This window comes from Phaethon aethereus (assembly GCF_964289735.1).
Source record: "Phaethon aethereus genome assembly, chromosome: 2".
In the NCBI taxonomy this organism is placed as follows: Eukaryota; Metazoa; Chordata; class Aves; order Phaethontiformes; family Phaethontidae; genus Phaethon; species Phaethon aethereus.
The window spans coordinates 18476789-18501850 of record NC_138582.1 but is presented as its reverse complement, the minus strand read 5'-3'; the positions used below and the strand labels follow the sequence as shown (position 1 = coordinate 18501850).

The window sequence follows — 25062 nt, the reverse complement described above, 5'->3', positions numbered from 1 at the left end:
TTTACAGTGTACCGAGGAGAAGAGGATTTAACGCACATTTTCCATGTTAAATATTTGGGAGGGAGGGGCTTTTAATCTGTAAAAAATGGTCATTTTTAAGGGTAAGGCAACTAACAGCCTAGGACAACTACTTTATAAATAACAATTTTTAAGTAGACAGAGGTGCTAAGTGATTATGTTACATCATGAAGTATAAGGAAGCAAATAAAGATTAAAATTAACACTGAATAATGAGCTTTCTTTAAGACTGCATGTTGCCGTAATACATCACTATGTAATAAAATCCGTATTCTTAACTGGTGACTGGCCACCAGCCAAATGTAACCTCATTTACTATAACTCCTTGAGCATGACCCATCAGCCAACTGTCCACCCAACATATTATGGACTTGTCTAGCTGTATGTTGGATATTTGTCCAGAAGGGTACCACGAGACACAGTATAAAAGGCTTTGCTAATATCAAGAAACTCACATCTTCTAGACAGGTGATCTCATCATAAAAGGAAATTAAGTTAATTAAACAGGACATTTCCCTCATGAACACGTGTTGTCTATGACCAATGATTGCATTGTATCTATCGACTTTTCAATAAGCCTCCATAACCTTCTCCATAATTTTACCAGACACTGAAGTGAGACTGACAGGCCTGTAATCGGGACAATATTTTGCCAGCTTCCAGTTGACTGGGACTCTCCTGACTCTCAAGACTGTTGAAAATTAATGGAGAGGTCCCACAATAACATCATCTTACTCTTTCAGTACCCTGGGATGAATCCCATTGTGCCTCATAGACTTATGTGCACCCAGCTGGAGCAGCAAGTCTAAAACAAGTTCAGAGTTGGCTGGGAGTTCATCATCCTCCCAGTCACAGTCTTCCAACACAGGACGCGGGGGGTCCCAGGCCCCATCATCGATGTTAAAGACAGAGGCAAAGAAGGCATTAAATGTCTCTGCTTTGTCTATGTCCCTATTTGTGAGGTGACCAACCTCATCAAGTAACAGACTAATATTATCTCTGATCCTCCTTTTCCTGTTAACGTATTTGAAAAAGACCTGCTTTTGTCCTTCACAGTGCTGATCAGCTTGAACTCTGTTTGAACTTTGGCCACACAAATTTTCTCCCTGCAGTGGCAAACAGCATCTCTGTAGTCCTCCTGCATCACTTGTCCTTGCTTCCAATGTCCATACACTTTCCTTTTCTGCCTAAGTTCTAACAGAAGATTCCTGCTCATTCAAGTGAGCCTTCTGCCCCACTTGCTTGACTTCTGACACTTTGGAACTGCCTGCTCCTGTGTTCTTAAAAGATGGCTCTTAAAAAGTTACCAGATATCACAAAACTCCAAGTCTACAGTGGTCAGTAATCTCAGATAGTGCAAGAGAATTCCTTTGTCCAATGAGGAGCAAAGCATTAGATGCATAAGGTGAGAAATAAAGGAGGAGTTGACATACAGTTATTCACAAACACAGCTAAGCCTAGCAGGTAAGAAGGCCATTAAGAAAAAACGAAGAAAACTTGAAGTCTTAATGAACCCTATTGTAATGGCACTGTATTTTGATGGTCTAAGGCCATAGGAAAGACAAGGTTTGGAAAAGCAACTGAAAGAGTTTGGGGAAAAATAAACAAAAAGAATAATTTCAACAGCTTGCTATGGTCCAGCTAGAAGTTTTATTGATCCTGAGATGATATAATATTGGTAATGAAAATTGTATGGCCTTTCTTACTCTGAAGAGATGAACTTATTAACATTGACTTCAACTACAGGCAGCTTAAGGAAGAGTAAGATTTAAATTACACTATGTAATCTAATATGCTGAATGAGTTTTTCTCCATAGAGATTTTTTGTTTCTTTGATAAAACTGATTGAATTTGAAAAACATTTTTCGTCTCTTCTATTTACCCCCCAATCTGACCTGTCCAATCAACATGATGTTAAGTGTATGGAAATAAGGTTAGGGTGATGTGTTATTCCTTTTTCTATGCAGCTAAAAGCTCAGTCTGAGAAATAAACATAAAAGTAAACTGGCAGATACCTGCAATACACATAAATGCAGAATTCCTTTGGCCCTAAGGGTTCCTTCTAGATAGGGAGATCAGTATATTGACTATTAGGTGTTAAATCTGTTAAACAAAACAAAAAGTCAGAACAGGTGATTGTAGGGAAAAACAGTTGATGGAGTATATTTATTTATAACAATGAATATTAATTCCTCAAATACTAGTTTTAAGGGAGAACTTGGTTTTATTTATGTCAGTTACTCAGTTCAAAAAGTTGAACTATATAAATCAGCTTGGGATGTTAATTTTTGAGATACTGTCAAAATAGACGAGAAAGTAACAAGAATAAAACATCAGTTGAGCTACCTGAAGACAAGAGCATTCTGTTGCAGCTAAGAATGTAATGAGAAGAATCTAAGAAGTTGCAATTTGTGATGTGTTATATATCATTAGATGGATGATAACAATTAAGGTATATGCCTGGCGAGAATGAAAAACCACAATTTTAGCATCTGGCCACTTCCCATGTAGATTTCATTTCTGGAATGTCTTGATTGAGATCCTGATACCTGCTAAGTAAAAAGTGTGAGCAATCAGAAATATCAGGAAAGTAAATGAGAGATGCAAAGCATCAGCTCAACAATCACCTAAAATGGTGGTCTGGTTAGCAGCAATAAAACCTGAACTGTGTATCATGAAGTAAAAAGTTCCAGCAGCAGTTTTGCCACTAATTCATGAATAATTTCTGATTTATTCTTATCTCGTTTTCTCCACATATAACACTAGGATGATAATGGGTTTTTTTTGATCTTGAAATAGAGAAAAAAAAGATTATGATCTTTGTTATGATTAAGAAATAAGATCATATATATCTTAAAACTGAGATAGAATTATTGCATATTTATTGTAGGCATTAAGGAGTGCACAGTAAATAAGTCAGAGGCCAACACTTGAATGATGAGGTTAAAAATATTAAGCAGCTGCTATATTTCCCAGGCACCATTCATCCAATGCAATGAATGAGGCAGGGAGCCTAAGGGAAATACTGTGTGACTGTGTAATTAAAGACTGTATGATAATGAATGTGAGAACAGAGGCTGATTAAGCTTTCAGGGGTAGCTTACATTATGACACTTCCTAATTTTTGAACAGCCAACTTTGCAAAAAGACTACCATTCAAAAAACAAAACAAAACAAAACACCCAAAAAAACCACTCCACAGTTTTCTAATTCAATACACTCTATACCTAGCTTAAGTAAAAGGCAAAAATACAACATATTATTTCGATAAACATTTCACCTCCATCATACTTTTCATTAGTAGTTTTTGAACACAAACTATTGCAACACAGGCTGAATCACAGATCTAGTGTTAAACAGCTTCTGGAAAAATCCTAATTCCAGCACGGTAGAAAAGGACCACTGGGACCTGTGCTAGTGCTTCTTTCAAACACAATCCATTCAGGTGTCAAAATAAGATGAAAGTCTTGAGACATTAAACAGGCTTCTGATTCATGCTTTCCTTTCTACATAAACAACTCTTACTTTTAAAATATTACTGGATATATGAGTTAGCTCATCACTAAAGTGAAGAGGTCCCTTCAAGTACCTCAAAGATGTCATTATGGACTCAGTCAGAATTTAAAATTTTAATTACATCGGAGCTAAATTTTCTAGACAGAACTTTTTTTTTTAAATCATGAGAGACATACTCACTTTTCTTTCAGAAACATCTGAATTTTAAGAGAATGAGCACACAGCCAATCCGACTTGCATTTAAAAGTAGATGTTTTCTTTATAAGTTATTTAATGAAGAAATTGTCTTGCTTTCAAAACATTGTTATTCAATTGGGTTTGTCTATGCTTATGTTAGCATAACAGGTATTAGACAGTTATCTAATAAGACCTGCAAAGGAATGAAATTCAGATTTAAAAAAATATTTCATGGTTCTATATGCTTTTTTTATGGTCCAGACTTTATCTGATATTTTTATCAAAACTAAAAGATCTGAGAGAAAGCTAAACAGTTGTCATATAAAGTCCACTTAGATTTCATAGTTAGAATTTTGTTATGTTATGCTAATATTGCATATATTAGCAATTAAGACATTAGTCTTTCTACTGGTTTATGAGGAGAAAGTAGATATCAAAGCTACTGCCAGAATATTTATTGCAACTTTAACATGTGCTGTTGAGATTTTTTAGAATGAATGGACTATCTTTTGAATGCAGACTGATTGAAAATAAAGTAACCATTGCTCTTCAAAGATAGGCAGAATTCTGTTATTCATTCTATTCAGAGCACCCCAATTTTGCCAAAAAGTTCGGCAGGCAAGACAATTACCTTTTAACACCTATTGAAGAGCCACCGCATTCTTTAATTTCTCCTTGCTTCATGGAAACTAAGTAGATTAACAGATGACTTTTTAAGAAGGACACGTGAGGTACTTCTGAAATTATGCAGCCTTCAAATCTTCTTCATTTGCTAGAACTGCATAATCATGGATCATGCATTTTTCAAAACAAAAACTAAATCAAAATTCTATGCCTAATTTTTGAAAGAGGAGATACCGTATAACAGAAAAATCACACAGAACTATAGCAGGGATCATTAAAAAAAAAAAAAGTGACATAATCAGCTCTACATCCTGCAATTTCAAGGTCAGACTTACATTTAATCACAGTCATGGCAAAGAAAGTAAAAGTAGTAAACTGTCTCAATAACACAGCAGGAAAAAGCATATAAAACAATGAATTCCAACAAACAGCATGTCTTCCTCTTCACTTTCCAAACAGAACTACTCCCCTCATGACCACCAAGAAAGATACTTAAATTCAGATAAGTTAGTCTCTCTTGCATTCTCTAATGGATGCAAACCCATGCACAGCAACAGTCTAAACCAAAATAACGGATTTAAAACAGGCCAGAAGACGTGCAAGTGTCAAATAAGAGTATTACACTTTAAGTTATGCTTTATAACGTTCTATTGTAATGAGTTTTACTTAGTGGCAGCTCCCTACAGTTTCTGGGTATACAAGGTAAACGGGGATCCCTAAGTCTTATTGAATGAAATTCACTGATTCATGAGGCTGAATGTAAATTGTGCTCACTATGGGTTGAGAGACTAAGACGACACCATGTATATGTCCACTGTCATCTAAAGGAAGCCTGGAAATGAACTTAAGAAATATAAAATGAAAGACTGATGTGAGGAAAGACATAATATTATCATAGGCTGGTCCTCAATGGCACTTACAAATTTTGCCAAGACATAATTTTACTCCCTATGTGAAGACAAAAAGAAAGAAACATGCCTAACAAGACTTGTTCGGGGGAACGTCTGTAGATAGAGAGGAATCAAAGTTGAGAGTCTGAGTTCTACAGCTGGAAACAGTTTTGTGTATTTGAAGAATGGTAGGTATTAGAGAAAAAGTAAAAATCAGATAAATTCAGATGCCAGTTACTCAAAAGCATGTTCAACAAAACTTGCTGACAAAAGCGTATTCCTACACAGTTATTTAAATTTACAAATGTGAGTTTTAAATAAGTAAATTTATAAATACAAACTCATGATGGCAGTACTGAAAAGGCTAAACTTTCACCTTAAAGATCTGAGTAATACAAGTGACAATGGAATCTCCAACAAGATTTGGAACCATTTGCCAAGAAAAATAAAGATTCACTTCATCAATAATCAGCTTACTACCACTATTGAAAATAGTGGTGTAAGTGGTGTTTAAAGATAGGAAAGTAATACAAACGAGATAACAGTAGAAAGCATGAAAAGTGAGAAGTCAAGAGTGATATTTATTCTTGGATTATTTCAGATGAGATCTCATGGGACATTAGCCACAATTAATTTATTTCACTAAAAACACGCAGTAAATTATTTCAATTCTGCAAGATAGGTGGACATGAAGCACTTCTCTGTGTATCATACTTCATGATCTGCATTTCACTGATAATTCACTTTGTCTCTAACATTTTCCATTCCATGTCCACAATATGATTTGGAGAGGCTGTGCTTTAACTTGGGGTGCCACCCAAGTATGTGAAGATGACAGTCCTATGAAACTGCTCAATATCTAAATTTGGATATTCACAACAACTCTATTACTTCAGGAGAAGCTTGGCTTTCCTTTACACTGCCCTCCCTTGCTACAAATCAGTTTAATTACATTACAGTAACTTGAAATTAGATCTTAAACCAAATGTTCATAATTTCTAGAAAATTCAATATCTGCCACTAAGACATTGCCTTTCATAGAAAAATTCTTTAGACAACTAAGTTGCCATAAAAAGTTGAAAAGTGGCTAAAAAACCCAACAAACCAGTTACCTCTTTTTCTCCTTTAGTCAAGTGTCTAAAGAACATATCCCATACTGAAACTGTATGTATACATGTATTTCACTGAACAAAAGAAACTTGGATACAAAGTAAAATTCTACTTGAAATACACTAAACAATCTTCTCAATCTTCTTTGTTTCTGTGGCAACAAAACCTATTGAACCTGTTATTGAACCACATTAATTTCTTAAGTTCAGCAAGTATATTACTAGTAGTTCAGTAACGATGGCAGAGGGACTGGAGTAATGGGAAGTTGCAGTTGCATAGGGCCCAGATCACCCTATGTTCTCATGATTCATCTTTCCTTTCAGCTTGGGTCACAACACAGTACCAAAATCCTTTATAATCTTTAGCTCTCCGTCAGTGAATCAGTCCAGGGTTCAATTTTGCCATACCCTAGAGTTATGCCAATTTTGTGAAAAGAAGAATATCTAAATCTGGCAGTGATCACTTACTTGAAATGTTCCAGAACAATAAATTAATAAAACATAACTACTAAATGCATTGGCAAACATTATTCACTGTAAATATGGCTTTTCAGAGTTATCATAACTAATAAAAAAGTGGAAAAATAAACGCTTTTTGTGAATAGGTGGTCTGATTCACAGCATAGATTATAATATATAAATTACTTAGCTCAGAGGTAGTAGATCAAAATGCATTTATCTTGGCTGTTTTAAAGATCGAAAATCAAAGATAACAATGCTGACTTTATGGCCAAATCATCCATGGAGATAAATGCAACCAGAGTTAAACGCATACGAAAGTATTTCCCTAGGTGACATTAAGTTGTATCTCTCCAAAGGTCTTAGGAATAAATAGCCCAATTTGTGCAAACAACAACTTTTTTTTTTAAAGATACTGACCAAGTGAGGGGGGGAGGGGGCCGGGAGGAGATGTCCCAGTTGCTGAATTAAAAAATTATCTACATCCCCGTATTCTAAAATAAAGATGTCAATTTAAAACATTTTTCATAATATGTTTAAATGGAGAACACCTTGGATTTTTGGAACACTTCTGACTCCCTTATGGGGAAAAGAATGGAAAATATTTATGAGGGGCAAAATAAAAGAAAAAAAAGAATAAAATGCTTTCTTTATATTTCTGCTTAATTTCTACTGATTTTGAAGAAAGGTAGGAAGTGTAGTGAAATGTTAAGTTTCTTCAGTAATAGTGCACTCACTGGAAATAGCAGGCTTGCATTCACTGAGGAAGACCATGAAATGATCATTCTATTGCTCAGGTTACCTCTGGCTTGCTAACCACAAAGGGAATTAGCATGTTTTGTGTTGGCTTTCCATAGACTTCCTGCACAAAACTTCATACTAAAGGAACAAAATTCTTTGTACCTTTTCAGTTTTTTAGTCTTATTAGAATAAAATTTTAAATTAAAATATTTCCTCCAGAACTTTCCTAAGAGAGTGTTCTGCTTTAGCAGACATACTGATAAAAAAACAAAACAAAACAAAAAAAACAGAAAAAATGAACAAGAGGTCATCTGCAGGACAAAAATGTTGTCCTGCCATAGAGGGTAATAACAAGGCACAACTTAGAGAGCTGAGAGAACAAAACTCTCAAAAGTTTAGAACATGCCACACATTTACTGATTTTAATTATGGTTCACATGTCCAACCAGAGTGTTCTAAATATAGCCATTGTTAGATTATTGTAAAAGACACTGAAAAGAACTAAAAAAACTGTAAAAGTCATGGGAAAAAAAAAATTTCCAGGCACCAGTCAGATGAGTAATAAGGCCATCTAAAAACCAGTTAATATTATAACCCTTAATAACTTGTTGAAGAGATCAAAACTGGCAAACTTCCAATCTCTACTGTACATCTTTGTATAATTATTTCTAATCTATAACAGCATAAGTAAACAGGAAAAATATACATATAGGAAAAAAGCCACAAAACAAACCCCAAACCCCATAGTTTTAAATAATCCTAAAAACAAGGGGTGAGGGGGTAGGGGAGAAGAAAAGTAAGCAATATGAAAAAGATATTGGCAATATTTCTTAAACTCCCCAGTGCCTGATATGGCTATATTACCAATAGGTGTAGGGTCTAAACTTGTTGAAAGTTAATAAAATTTGACTCACCATCTGTTTTTCTCAAAACCAGACAATTAACAATTTAATTTTCTTGGCGCACTACATATTACAGTACGTATGTCACACTAGATGAAATGATTTGGTTTCTACAAGTTGTAGAAAAGGTGCCTTGAAGCTTTTGGATTACTCTTATTTCTTGGTATTTGTATTTTAGAGATGTTTTTATTTTGACAGAAACTATGCCCAGGGCTTAAATTGTCACATGTGCAGCTTTTAGTTTTTTTAAATGCAGTTCTAAAGTAGAAAACAATGCAGCACACCGCTATGCCAAATGTTATTTATTATTTATTACACTGTGTCTATGCTTTCATTTTATGAAACCTGCAGCTGGACTGACAGATTTCAGGCATCCTTTAAGTTGATATAACAGTAGAGATGGCCATGTTAACAGAATACATAATAACTTCCTACCATCCAAGTATAAGACAGTTTCCCTTCTTTTAGATACACTAACACAATGTACATTTTGAGGATTACTTTCCATTTAATTTCTATGTTTCTTCCTATACGTTTACATGGTTAAGCATATGGGGCTTTGGAGTCTGGGTGAAAAATAAGCAATTTGAAGTAAAAATAGTATTAGCAAAGATTTAATAAACAAGTTGCAACACAGTGTCTTTAGATACCGTAGTGCTCAATGGTTTTTACCATTATATATGAAGATATTTTGTAACTTAAATACGATTTGCAAATGCCAAGTAGAAAGCAACCATAGCACTTATACTACATTTTTTCATACTTTTTATAGTTAAACTTATTAAAAAATTTATTATTGCAGCTATGTGTATAACCCAGAGGTATTACATTTATAACTAATTTTAATAACTGCATGATAACTGTCTAAAAAATGTTTAACTTTTTACACAGCATGCTGTTTTTCAGATAGTCATGCCCAATTCCCCCTTTTAAAATTTCTCACTGTTAATACTTCCATTTTCTGTATCATTTACTGTAAACCTAATCTATAAAACCAGTAATTTCTTTCTTTGACACTGATATCATAAAATATTGATTTTTTTAATCCCTTCAGAGTGAAGAAAGAATGGATTTAACATAATTTGTTTTCCACATCACTAATTCAGACACTTAGACATTAAATAATTATTAATACATATTATATATAATATATTTATATAATCTATTTATTAGTATCACCTAAGCAATAGCCTAGAGATAATTCTGGATTCTGGATCCCAAGTCTATGGAAATATTTGAAGTCTTGTTTCAGGCATCTTATATAGCCTAGTAAATATGATTTCTACCCCACTAACATTAAATGGCCACAGGCATTGTATTGACCTGCCATGGCAGGACTCAGTGTTTGTCTGGCCATAGCTGCTTTTAGTTCGTTTAAGCCAAAACAACAATTGCTTGGTAATGGAGTGACTATTACTTAACTTATCTGAGCTTAAATTCTGTGACTATCATATGTAGTGTTGCTCTGACTAACCTAGATGGACACCGTTGTGACGGATGCGCTCAACCGTCTAACAAAACTAGCAGTAGTTTGGTCCAGGTCTGAGCTGTAGCCAGGCCAAGAACGCCTCTAGTTTCAACCTGTTCCCTGAAAACCCACAAGGAACAGTGTGTCACAGTAAACATAACACATATGAGTTTGGAACATTGATTATGAGATTAAGGCATAAGCAACAGTGGGTTTTTCCAAAACTCATTTATCAAAAACAAAGCTGTGGGTACAAGGAGTCTTATGCCTCCCTTTCCATTGCATATGATTTGACTACAAGCCAACCACTTTATCCCATAAATATGACAGTCCAAGTGAGCCTTCTTTTAGCTCTCCCTGTGAGGCAGCATGGCTGCATGATAGTGATTGCCCCTTGAGCTGGGATGCCTCTCAGGGTTGCTCCTCGAGTCAGACAGACCTTTTACCAATGACAGATCTTTGGTAAGTGACCGATATTGCACATAACCCTGTAGTATGATAACTTTGATTTTGCCTTGGTAACTTTGAATGTTGAATTGATGTTAATGAAACATTCATATATAATTCTTTAGACATAAGTTGTTGACAAAGTCTGGGTCCAGCTGCACCTACACTCCTGTCTGAGTTTAGAAAGCAAGTGGGTCCATTCTGAACATTGTGACTCAGAGGAGGGTCCTCCTTACCCTTTTGTCTCAGGTCTCTCTGAATAATCCTAACTTGAGTGTAACTCAAGTTTCCTTTGAATATTTTCCCATGCAGTAATTAATAGAATTAACCTTGCCATCAAACTTTGTTAAGTCACACTTTTGTATCACACCTTTGCTAACACCTTTGACGGTAGTTCTTTAAGCGATCTAAATCACCCATTCACAACCAATTGACATAATCAGCAGGATACTAAATCAGGATTCATGACAACAGTGTAAAATTCAACAGCCCTTGGTTTCCATGGGAATGGGGGAGGCTATTCTACAAATTCAAAACTGTAACTGGGAGGCAACAAGAAAAAAAAATGGCTTTTTGAAGAAGCATGTAAGAATAATTGCCTAAGACACAAAGGAGAAGAAAACCTCACTATAAACATCATACTCTTCCAAGCACTGACCTTGGGATGCTGATAAATTATAGCACATTCCTCCCCACTCCACTCTGCATGAGGAAAGCAATGTAATGTTAGGACACAAAAAGACACTGAAAAGATCAGTATAACTCCAGTGAAAAGGAGCAGATACTAGATCCTAGCAGATACTAGGAGGGTTATGTACAACTTTGTGTTGTTAATAAGGCTTCTCTGTGTTAATTAGATAATCTGAATGTTAGACTTAAAACATGAATTGGACAAATTCTTGTAACTAGACTGAATGTAACAATAGGTTCCACTGAAGGGCAAGTTACCCTTCTATTACTTCCTTTGGCTATGTCTGGATGGCACAGCATTCATCATCCTAGTTTCTTCAGACCACGTCTCTGAAATGCCTCCTCAAGGAGGAAGAATTCAAACCTACTTTTTGGATTTGAAGAACATTTTAGGGATCAGTTGTTCAAAATTTCACCAGGTATAAATTTTCAAAGTTCCTACTTTAAATTTGGAATGAAGTCATTTTGTATCCCTGACTATTTCCAAGAATTCAGTCAGTTTTTAAATAATGTCACCAACAGAACTACTAATTTCTATCTATTATTAAATGACTACTAAAATTCACTTTCTATGGTTTATTCTACTTGGCTTGTGGACTCATTTGTTTAATGTTATCTAAATAAGTGCACCAGATTAACTTCTGTATTTGCTGAGCAATTTACATTAATACTTGGAGAAAGTTTTCATAGTAGCTCTTTAATTATCATTTAATAAAGTTATTGGTTATGGTACCTATTTTGTAAAGGTCATTTGCTTGTCTAATGAGTCTCTGTAACAATCAAAACAGCTCAAGTGAAAATTCTTAAGTGACTAACAAAAGTAATAATCAAGATTTGTTAGTTTTCAGGCACATGCTCACATCTTTATATTTCCCCCAAGGCTTTTAAAATGCGGACTAAATTGATATTCTACCCTATGATTTCATGAGAAGATATTTTTCCATTTTTGCTAATCATTAAAAAACAAAACAAAAACCTACTGTCTAATGTCTCTCCAGTTCCATTTAAAAAGAAAAAAGTATAATTCACAGAAATTAAAACAATGACCTTAATTGCCTTTCTGTAACATTGAAGTTTCTTGAAACAATTTAAAATCTCCAAGACACAGTAATCTCTAATGTTTCTCTCCTAAATCCCAGTTATAAATATTTCAGAACAGTTTCTTGAGACTCAGCTGAGAAGTCAGCTGTGGCCTTCTTTCTTTAACTGTCTCCATCACCTGTCAATCAACATTGATAAAGCATTCACCATAGAATCAGCAACTTCATGCAGTTGTATCTTCATGCAGGTATAGTTCTAACAACTGGTTCCCAAGCACGCACTCTATCTACAAGCTAGGCAAAAAAGCACATTGTCCCATCTGCCAAATAATTGAACTGAGAAATTTATTTGGAAGTATATATGTATATAAAATTCTTATAGACTATTCAGCTGAAAATATGTGTGTGTGTGGGGGGGGGTTAATATTGAAAGGTGTTCCAACTTCAAGCAGTCTGGTTTCTTATGCCATGGTAAAAGAAAAAAATACAGTTCTCTGGTTATTTCAGACAATAAAGGAACAGATATTTTCTTGTTAGTTCTCAATATGTCAAAACTAATCTACAGAAAATTGGCTTCAAGGGACACTGGATTGATATAAAATGTTTTTATTGCCAGTCATGTGACAAGCAAGTTAGAATCAGAAGAGATTTAAAATAATTACAGAGGAACTACAGAAACAAAAGAATAAATGTACAAATTTTCTGTTCAAAATCATAATTTTTTTATGCTTTAAGAAAAAAAGTATTAAAAACAGAAAACATTTGTTTTCCAGATTATTTTCAGAATGACATAATTTATAAATGTTTAAAACTCCATAGAAAGTTTAAACTTTTTATGAAACTTAGAGACAAAACAAAAGAAGGAATTTTTCATGGAAAGCATAGGGAAAGAGTTATTTACTCTCCCATTAATTATTTTTTCTTCACATTTAAAAGCAAGAAAGTTGTCTCTTGCATTTTTACAATTTTTTTTTTCAGCAGAATCATAGATTCACAGAATCATTCAAGTTGGAAGGGATCTCTGGAGATCATCTATTCCAATCCCCCTGCTCAAACAGGGTCACCTACAGCAGGTTGCCCAGGACCATGTCCAGTCAAGTTTTGAATTATTTCCTATGGCAGATGTAAAAGTTCAAAACCCACATAATATTCCACAAGATATGGATGGGCAGAGAAAGCTTCAACTGCTTTTGTATACATAGGTAAACAGAGATATATTAGTCATATAGGTATATTTCATTAATTACTTTCATCTGAAGATAATGGTTTTTTTGCTTATTTTTAGTACTAGAAAAAGTAATAGTTCATTAATTTGTTCTCTATTTCTCAGAAGTGGCCTGTCTATTTATAGAATGTGTGATAATTAACATGAAAATACATTAAAATTATTCTGTCAGGTAATGTCAAATTCCTACTTTCTCATTTTCTCAATCTATTAATGTCAGTTTCTAAATCCACAAATGTAGAAGCTTGTACTTGAACTTCAGAGATTCCAGAAAAAAAAATTTAGTTCTTAATATTCATTATCTTTTCAGAATGAATGGGAAATTCCATCACTGGAAGTGTTCAAAAAACCTATGGACGTAGCACTTCAGGATATGGTTTAGTGGGCATGGTGATGTTGGATTGGTGGTTGGATTGATGATCTTAAAGGTCTTTTCCAACTTTAATGATTCTGTGGGACAAAGATTGAAACAAAAGGATTAAATTCCACAGAAAGTTTTCCAGAAAAACATTAAGTGCACCTAGACATATCAACTTGGAACTTCCTAGGGTTTCTTTGCCACCCATTTTCTCAGGTATTCAACCAGATTTCATCACTGTTCCTGAAGCTAAAAGGAATTTTAGATCATATACTCTAATCTTCTGTTACTTCAACTGACCAGAAGTTAACTCTTTACAAGATCTATGAAAGTTTTGATATGTGAAATATTTCAGCCTAGGGCGAGGGTGAAGAAAAAAGGAAAAAGCAAAAAGGAAGAAGTAAAAAGGAAAAGGAGAGGAGGAGAGCAGAGAAGAAAAGAGAATGCCTCTGGCAAACAAATCCTTTCAGGTATATGGAAGGACTTTTCTACATCTGGAGAATCTATTAATTGCAAATAAGAAAAGATACAACCAGATATTAAAACACAGAAAATGAAATAAATCAAATTTGTCAGGTAATTTGAGCTGTTGCTTCAAGAAAATAAAGCAAAGACTCAGTGGTTGGACACCTTACCACCACCTTGGAGCACTGGCCAGTCTATGCAGTACTTTGTTTTCTGATAAAATTAATTCTGCTAGTGTTTTGCACATGCTGCAAGTGGTTAAATAAAAAAAAAAAAAAAGAAAGAAAGCTAAAGCCAAAAGATTTATCAGCATGTATAAACCTAAAGACACATAGTAAGTTAAAAATTAAAATACTCTATGCTAAAGATTTTCTATAAAAGCAGAAAAAAGGCACGTCAAGCAAAAATTCACATAATGTTCTCTGTGCCATAGAAACTAGCTTTTAATTAGCTATTTCTTTAACACTAGCAAAATACTACAAGGATTCAATCATACTGAAAAGTTTGCAACACCAGTTATGTAAATGTAGGGACTCAACAGTCCATAGAAATAATTAATGAGTTTAGTGCAAGAAAATTTATGTTTAATGCACTGTGCACCATATTTGCAAGTAAGCATCATCATATAGTGAACTGGTGTACTAGTTTTGGCTGGGATAGGGTTAATTTTCTTCACAGAGGCTCATATGGTGCCATGTTTTGTAACTGTAATGAAAATAGTGTTGATAACACACTGATGTTTTACCTATGCTAACAGTGCTTACACAGCATCAAGGTCTTTTCCACTTCGCACGTTGCCCCACCAGCAAGTAGGCTGGGGTGCACAAGAAGTTCAGAGGGGACACAGCTGGGACAGCTGACCACAACTGACCAAAGGGATTTTCCACACCGTATAACATCATGCTGAACAATAAAAGACGGTAGAAAGAAGGAGGGAGAGGAGGACTTTCAGATCTATGAAGTTTGTCTCGCCAAGTAACCCGTACACATGCTGGAGCCCTGCTTTCCTGCAAATAGCTAAACATCTGCCTACCATTGAAAAGTAGTGAAAGAATCTCTTAGTTTGCTTGCACATGCAGCTTTTGCTTTACATATTAAACTCTCTTTACCTCAGTCCATGAGTTTTCTCTCTCCTACGCTTCTGATTCTCTCCTCCATCCTGCTGGGGGGGAGGATGTGAACATACAGCTGTGTGGGGCTTAGCTGCCTGCTTGGGTTAAACCACAGCAGTTGGGCAAATCTAAAGCTTTATAGCTCATAGGCTTTTTCTCTGGAAATATGTTACAGAAAATGCCAACCAACAGCAAATGGAAACAAAAAGCCATCAATAAATGTAAGATACAGTTTACTCTAATACAGTGTAATAAATTAATAGAGGTTTCTCAGAATATGAAAATACATGATGAAAAAACACTGCTGATGTAGTTGTTTTCCAGCATAATAGCACTTACAGGAATTAATTATTGACTTGGGAGGGGGTGGGGAGGACGGAAGAATATTCTTATGGCATAATGCTTGGCAATACGTAAAACTCAGAAGTCCAAGTAAGAGAAATGTAAAACTTCAACCAGTTGCGCTGATTCTTCTGAGTGTTTTAGCAGGAAACATTTTAAAAACCTCCATATATACACATATTTTAAAATCAAGTTCTGACTGTAGTTTAAATATAGTGCCTACTTGCTTTTAGCTATCCTATGTACTGAAGTATACAAAACCAAGCAAGTAGCTTCACTCTTCATCCAACCAAGTAAACTTCTCTCTCTCTTTTCCATAAAGCGCCAACAACTAAAGAAGTTGAATAACAACTATGCCGTGATGTTACTTCAACAGACAAAGAGGTGGAAATCTTGCTTCTGTCACCCTTTCACAAGCTGATGTAGCAGGAAATGTATCTTAATGTTTTGAAAGAAGACACCTCCAAAGTCTAACACACAGAGTTCTTCACTTCAAGAAACTTGGTGCAATGCAGCCATGCGGGGGACCTCCACCAACTCAAAAGCAAGCATGGTAAAACGAGACTAATCAAGCATACCAAATTCTCACTGCTGTAGAATATGTGGAGAAAAGAGCCAGTCTTGAACTAAGAGATCATGACTAGTTGGTGGGGAGCACAAAAAATATATACTGTAAATATTGAGGTAAATTCATTCAGAGATAAACAAGACATCTGAAATACGGACACAGATCTATATATACATGACACTTTTTAGAGCTCCTCAGCTCAAGGTATTCTGGTATTCTGTCATGTTGGGGTTTCAAATTCTACCCTTTCCTCAGGAGGATATTTTCAAAAGCATGAATTGTCTATGGGTTCTTGTTTTCAGTTACAGAGATACAGTCCAGAAATGCTCAGAAGAAAATTTTCACTTAACAGCCACAAATAAACAAACAGTTTGGGGTATATTTTTTACCCCAAAACCACAGAAGAGTAGTTAATCTCTTGTAACAGATATGCTTAATACATAAGACAACAGAACTGAATGTAGTTAAATACACATTGAAATGTTGAGGAGGAGGAGTCAGGCTAACAGCCACTTAGCCCAGTATCTGGGTTCAAGCAGTAGCTAATACTTAAGGACGTAGAAAATGATGACCTTTCTGCCTGTAATGTATTCATATTGCTCAGCAGACCAATGTCAGAGCAGAGAAAATCCTTCTGTTCTTCTTTATATATAATACTATCACAAAAAATTTGATTGCTAAATGCTTGTAATTAAATATCGTAAAGCAGAAAGGATGACCTACAGTTTTATTGAACAAAATTAAAAAGTCATGTGAGTCACCTTCAAAGAGCAGATTGTTTAACCAGCTCTCCACTGACATGAGGGGAGTTGTATAAAAAGGAACATAAATTGTGTCTCATGGATATAATTACCTTCCTTTTAACCAAACAAAACCATTAAGTAGAAACATGAATATTAAACTAAGACTTGTTGAAGACAAATAACCTCATTTTATACATCCGCTTGGAGAATATAATATTAAACAATACTAACATGCAGAGAAATCAGAATTAAAATCAGTAAACAAAAAGAAGCAGCAGGCACCAGTAAATAAATATTTTGGTGAAATAGAGATAAAATACACAACTTAATTTTCTAAGAATATGCTTTTAGACTGAAGACCTATTTTCACCAATTTAGTAAAGTTAACAGAAACACGAAAATTTCTCAATACCAAAAATATACTCTTTCCAGAAAGTATTTTAAAAGACAACAAAAAAACGCACAACCAAATGCATTCTCATGCAACAAGTTTTTGAGGAACAGCTCATTATTAGATCTCATATGACCTAAGAGCAGTATATTTGTATTGAAAAATTACATAGTTAAAAGCAATACTGGTAATAATTTATTGAAAAGCTAAATTCCAGGGGCTGCATATAATTTTATAATTTTTTACCCTCTTACTACATGAAATTTTTGACCTTCATTATAATATAACCTGCATAACCTTTTAAGTACTCAGAAATACCATTTAAAGAGCTATGAAAGATCAAATCTGATGCATTAAAGATTTCTCTCTGTTAAAATATATTAATTAAGAATATTGTTTTGATCATTTGTAAATTACAAATTATGTCCTAACATTTGACTTGTGCTTGGATTATAAGTATATATGTACGTTTAAATACACATGTACATAGTCAAATTGGTGTATGTAGTCTTGACTAAGAGTAAACAGCCGGACGCTAGAACAACATTAGTCTTGTTAGTCAAACTCAAATGCAAAACATGTATCTTGAGGCAGATAGGAAATTTCTTTGCTCAGCAGTACAATGAACATAATAATTTCAAATAATAAAGATGAACTATCAAAGGTTGAGATGTCAAAAGACATACTGGAACAAGTTAGTAACTAAAAGGAAAAAAAATGAAAAACACAAAAAAATAAAACCACACAAAACCTATCCTAATGGTATGCATCAAAGTTTTGAAACAACTTAGTTTCTAGCAACAACACATGATCATTTGTAAACTGCCCAAATAAAAATCCTACCAACAACTAATAATTAAAAAAAATAGGTACTGCATCAGAAAGAAGAATAGATGTTTCTTGTTTGTCTAGGTGTTTCTGTGGGTGCTGTAAAACAATAGCAGAAAACCTAAGTAATTTTTTGGACATTGGGTCACAGGAAAAGTGCTTGGGTTCGGACCTCAGACATACTGCTCCAAGTGAGGGTAGAAAAGTTTAAGGAATGTCTGATTTCTTGCTTAAGGTGATCTTACTACTGTAGGACAGAGGGGCAAATACAATGTCTGTTTTCAGAAAGAGTTCCAAGGGGCGTCTGAAAAGTATAGATGTAAACCTGAGATGTAACAAGACTGTAGAATTTATAATCAAGAATAGATTCAGCTGACACATGGATAAAAATGACATCCACAAAGCAGCATGGCTTTTCTAAAGGAAAGTTCTGCCTTACAAGGCTACCAATGCTTTCCAGAGAGCTTAGCTGTCACAGAGATGAGAGAAATCCAGTTTACATAGAGTATTTGCACTTCCAAAGGGCATTTGAGGTTCTTACAGAGAAAAGGATCTCTGTCATAAAAAGACAGGCTTTTGATGGAAGGTTTCTTAAAATATAGTTAATTGATGGTAAAAATAAATGACTAGTTCTTCCAGAGTACAAAAGTTACTAATAGAATTCACTATCTAACATGTTTTGACAATATATTTGTAGATATGCTGGAAAAGAAGTCAAGCAGTGAGATTGACAAAGCTTGATAACAATACTAGCTTACACAGAGCGGTAAAGAAGACAAGCACCTGTAAAGAAATAAAGGGCCTGCAAATTTGAGTAAGCAGTAAAATGGTAGATTAAATACACTGTATTTTCTTTGAAAATTAAGAAAGGGCATCAGACAAAACTAGCAAAACTAAAGTAAACAAAAGAAAATACTTCACTGGTATGTCTGTGCTATAAAATATTCAGAATACTGAATTATATATGGGCTTAAGAAAAAAATAGAGAAAAATGTGTCAAGAGTTACTTCTTATAAATAGACTGGATTTAGGAAGTCTTTCTGCCACAAACTGTTAGAATGTAGGAAAATGTTCTGAAGAAGTATCAATAGGTCATTGCTTGCTCTTTTTCTCTTATGTGATATTCAGTTAAATGGATCTTTATTATGACTCTGTACAGCTGTTCTCATAGTCTTGTGATCTAGGGATTACAAACAGGAACAAATACATTGTTTGAGAATTAGATTAAAAGTTTAATTAAACATTTGGATAATACTGACAGAGTAGGGTCTGTTACTGAAAAAGTTTGCAGTGAGTTGTGGCTAACAAAGCAGGAAGAACAAAAAGAGTAAAATATAGCACCAATATTCATTGTGGCAGTAATTTAACAAGAAAGGTGTCCCAGGTTTCTGCAGTGGATGCCCTTTTGCTTAATGTATTAAAGAGAGATCTGAAATAGGAATGAGCTTGAATTACAAAAGTTGTCAATAACACACTTTCAGCAGAAATGGAATCAGGTATAGAGAAAGTCGTGCTGTATTTGTAAATTATCTACTGGTTAGTGGGGTTGCACAAAAAGAAGTGTTCTTTTTTTTTTCTTTTAAAAATACAAAACAGAATTTGAGACTTCGAACAAATCACAAGACTTACAAGGTTTAAAATACTTTGCATTGATATAGCACAGGGATTTTTGTCATTAATGTGAATCTCTGCTTGTCACTCTTTCTGCAAAATGAAGTTGGGATGCACAAGGAATAGAAGTGAGGGTAGAATAGAATCCAATTAAATAAATCATTGGCATGATCCCATCTAGTTACTGTACCACAAAACACACGCAAACAAAACAAACACATGATGAGAAAAACAGAGGAGAGTGGGTACAAAGGCAACAGAAATCATGAGGAGAGTGAAAAATACCACAAGATAATATAAATTGAAATGGATAAGACTGAACACTTCAGAAAGGAGAAGCATGACAGAGATTTAATTCCTGATTTCAAAGTGCGAAAAGTACAAAATTTTCACTTCCCCCTTCCTCATAAAAGAAGGACTAGGTAGTATTTAACAAAAAAACAAACAAATCACCTGTCTTGTGAAACCCAAAATTGCAGAATGGAACTGTCCACGATCTCACTGAGTACAGTAACTTTTTTGAAAAATTAGTCTATAATATGAACAATAAGAATTAAAGGTATATTTTTCTTAGTAGAATGGACATGAAGGTATATGTTTCATAGATAAGCTACTCTCATAGTTTGTTGAGATGAGACCTTCCTGAAGCCTGTATTAGGGCAAATATACCTTACTTTGCACATACTTCCAAAATTCATGTTTCCAGTCATAGAGGACTAACACTAGATTAAACTAGCTACCTAATTCAGATTATTGTGTTCTGTTGCCAACAGAAGAGTAAGTGCTGTTGAGCAGTTAGTTAGTCATGGAAAAATATCTCTGTGCCATGTGTGACAGAAAACCTCAGATGTCTCTGCAACTCAGTGCTTACTGCTAGGAAAATAGGATGAAGCGCGGATCATAAACTCCAGGCTGCATCAGGCTGCAATAGTACCGCGAGCACTCAGGAGCACAAGTCACACTAGTTGAAGCAAGATGAAAGTTACATTTTAAGCAAAAAGAAATTTTTTGAAATACTGAGTGTCAGAGTGTAAATCCCATGTCCTAAAATTAGATCATCAGTGCAGAAAATTGAATAAGCAAATCAACTTTACTTTAAATTTACTTTTTACCTATACTCCTATGTAGCTTGGCATCTTAAACAAACGCCTTCAAAAAATCATCATTACACTGCAAAGTAACCTTCTTCAACTTTATTTTCTTATGCAATTAAAATTAGAGTATGTATGTTGTATTATTATAGTTCACAATAAAATTATGTCCTGGTAGGAGGCAGAGCTATCAGGAAAACCTACTGATTTAAGAGGTTTTATTAGAATGTAGCCAGTTATTTGGAGAAAGTTAAAACAAAGACACACTAAAAGAAAAAAGTCACTCAGATCTGGCTACAGCTCAGAAACTGAGGGTGTGATATCAAGTCCTAATAGAATTAGACTGCCCTGAGGATAGTTTCCTCTGTTTCAGAGGACTCAAATCTGATGTAAACAGAAGTTCAGCTTGCCCATACTACGTTAATACAAGATGGTTTTGTACAATGTGTTAACATTACTAATTTAACTCCTTAAAGTAATTTTTCCTATGAATTTACATCATGATGACTATGTACTTTATTCTTTAGTCCCACACATTCTGTGGTAAAAATTTTATTTTGAAAAAGGTTATAATGCATATTTTTTATTTAATCTGTATTTTATATATGTCCAAAGTTACAAAAGGAAGCTATTGCATATGAAAGTTACTGCAGTTAGAGTTCTCATGTATATTTTTTCAAGAACTATAATATTCCATTGCTAGCTACTAAATCAGGTTTTGTGAACTGAAATTAAGTCATAATTCTCCAAAATCTTACGATCTTACAAAAATGGGTTTCTAGTATTTGAACATTATGCCATGTTTTTATCAGTTTGTCTTGTGTTTTATGCAGCTGTTTTTTCCTCAATTATAGAGGAAGACCATTCAGTTCCAGTAGTTAAATATTTTAGAGATTGTTTCTCCACTGTTGTTTAGATAGAAACTTCTTTCCTCTTCACCATGGCTTTGGGAATAAAAGTGTTACTGTGACGATACTGAATGATGCAAAGTATCAATGCAACTTGTCATCAGTAATAACTGTTAATTTGTAGTTTCATTTCATAGCACTGACTTGAGAAGCCTAAAAAGAATGCATTACTTATTTGTTTTATTTTGTAATTATATAAGTACCATAGTCTGATTTCATTTCTGAATGAATGATTATGATTTTCAAATAATCCCCAAAATTATGACTTGGAAATAATTCACTCACAATTTCAGATTGCTAAATATTCCATGTTTTCACATTAAAAAACCCTACACATACATATGAAGCATGAAAAGAAAACAGCTTACACAATAGTGAGATAACAATATGTATCTTTAATGAGGCAGTGTTTGTATTTCTGTTCTGCCCATTCCTGACATTTATCGTTCTACCTTCTAAGTAGTTTTATTTTATGGGATACTGGAAAAGGAATTTCAAAACAACAACAACAGAAGTTATTTACTTTAAAGTACTTTCTCCTATGTTTAAATCTCTATTTTATATTTAAATGATTATACTGAGACTTAGCTGTTAAAACCATAAAATAACTCCATATGCAACATCTTAATCCATAAGACAGCAAAGACCTACTAGATCCTCTTAAATGGTAGATATATAGAAGAGAACAAACTCTTGTTCCTGTAATAACATAAATTTAAAAGAATTCTTCAGCTGAAAACATAATAAATGAAAGAATGCAGAGCTATTTAAAAAATCCATTTGTATCATTACAAATGATATGACATATTCAATTTTATTCCAGTCAGAAAAGATGTGACCTTCTATCTCACACCTTGAGCAAGTCTACCATTTTGGGGGACAATGAATAAAGAGGGTAATGATATCCCACAGCCTTCTGTTCCTCCCATCATATTCCGTGCAAGACTTAGAAAAATCTATATTCTTGAAAACATGTCAGACTCAGACCTAAATGTCAACCAGATTGGAGAACATCTTTATGAATTTTGATGGAATGAGGCACTCGCATCTCCACTACCTATGTTAGTGGAATCTCAGGCGATATTTTGCATGAAAACATTTTAGTAGGAAATTATTTTAGCTATTAGAAAGTATTGCTATCGAGTACATTATCAAGTAATTAAATCCAACATAAGCAAGTCTGTAGAGTGAAACTATAGAAGATACAATATCCATACTATCTATAAGAATTTAATTGTGTCTTAGTGGTTTTACTTTGGACAAGCTTTATCAGGTCCTAACAAATGCCCGTTAGGAGCTGAAGCACATGAGGAATGCTATTCTCAATGCTATTCAATTGCATCTTACAAATTAACTCAAAGAATGTAATTTGTGCCTTGCAGGATTGCTCTGTGATGAAAACTAAAGCAGGAGTGGAAATGATCAGCATAAGGTTCAGTTCAAGAATAACACCACTGGATCTAAACTGAAAGGCTGATGTAGTTGCACATTTTATGTAAGCACAAACTTAAAAGATCTAAATATACAATATATATATAAATAGACACGGTATCAGCTGTAGTTAGGCATCTGAGTGGATAGTGGAAATCATGAGGTGGAAAGGGACAAGTTATAGGACTAGAATTTGATCTAGTCCATTAAAGAGAAATACAAGCAAGTTGGGCATACATTCTTAATAATTAGTTTAGTCACTTAAATTAAAATGTCCTCTGACCCTGACTCCCAGAAATCACAATTCTCTTAAGTAATTTTGAACATTTTTGACAGAAAAGTCTTAGCAATTTTATTCTGGTAAAGAAGTCAGTGATACATCATAGACCTGAACACACTGTTCTAAATCAATTACTGAGTTTACCTCATTGGATTTTCTCTCAACTTCCAATTCCTAAGTTCCAAAACTTTAATTGCAAAACAGCTGCTTATCTAAAATACTACCCAGTTAGACATCTCTTTTCAGAGCCTACCATCATTAACAGAAAGGACTTAAACAAAAAAACCCACCAAAATAAACAAAAAAGCAACCCCCAAAACCTGCCTCCCCTTGCCTTCCCTTTTTATTTGCAGGAATATGGCCTGGTTTCTGAATATCTCTAACAAATACATCTTCTCAGGGATCAAAGCAAAGGCAATTCATATAAAAAAATTATCCCACACTCTAGATTGGGGAAAAAAACAAGTAAAACAAACAAATGAACGAAACCACAGAATGCCTATCCATTGAATGCTTGATGCATTCAAATGTTGTTTAGTGAGCTAGTGTAAGGTACTAATGTAGGGCAAGAGAGAAATACAGACAATATCTAGGTGTGAAATCACAAAGTTGATTATGTGGAGATGAGATTGAGAATGTTCACCCTTTCTCTCCCCTTCTAGTTATTCATATTCAATTAATTTTATTCTCTACAGACCTATAACTTCTAAGAATAAATGTAACTCATTAATAAAAGGAGACATAGTGGTACATTTTAAGATGATAGACAATAATTGTCTGCCTTCTGCAAACTAAAATTGTTGCAAGTAAAATTCATTTTACTAGAAAAGAATTGTGTGAGTAAAGGAAACAACTACTTGAGCTGTGCAAATTGTTTCGAGTTCTGCAAATTATTTCAAGTTCAGATATAAAAATCTTCCTTTTCTACTCAGCTATGGTTCAAGGTTTGCTATATTAACATATTATTAAACTTATTTATACTAATAATTCCTCCTGTCCCTTTCAACAGATGGAATGTGGAAATGCTAGGTCTTAGTAACTACCATACAACAAAGTAGTAGGATTTTTTTATCTTAGTCCACTAAACCTGAATATAAGGAGTGCAGAAGAACACTCATGCCATACCGCTATAGAGCTTAACACACATGAACAGCCAAAGGACAGTTATGGACAGAAAAAACCAGCAAATCACATTGTGCAGCTTTACTCCAAATATGCTTATTCACTTCATCTGCCCATCCTCAACAATATCTACTCCATTTCTAATACACAGGGTTGTTGGTTTAAATTTTGCCTCTCTTCTGTCCCCTTTTGATGAATAATTTTGATGAATAATCATACTTTTTATTATGTGGTTTTGGTGGTAGGCAAGAATGATGCAATTTAAACATTTGTTGTAAGAAATACATGCAGTTATGTTAAAGTATTATAAAGGTAGTAAATACAATTAATTCTGTAATAATACAGAATTGCATATATATGTTATTCTAAGTTTTTGGTTCGTTCTGCTGTTCATGCTATATTAAAACTTTATGTTCTCATACATTAGAATAAAGCATCAAATAGCAACAGCTGTTTTATGTTATGCATTGTAGATCTTTCACATTTTAGGACCTTAAAGAACAACA

At 34.2% G+C, this 25062-nt stretch overlaps 1 protein-coding gene across 3 annotated transcripts in view; it reads right to left on the bottom strand.

Annotated features, from left to right (window-relative positions):
• The window catches only part of CSMD3 (CUB and Sushi multiple domains 3), a gene marked incomplete at its 5' end in the record, with an annotated part of 769714 nt that overhangs the window by 379573 nt on the left and 365079 nt on the right, over nucleotides 1-25062 (bottom strand). The gene's annotated exons all lie outside the window — the stretch shown is intronic.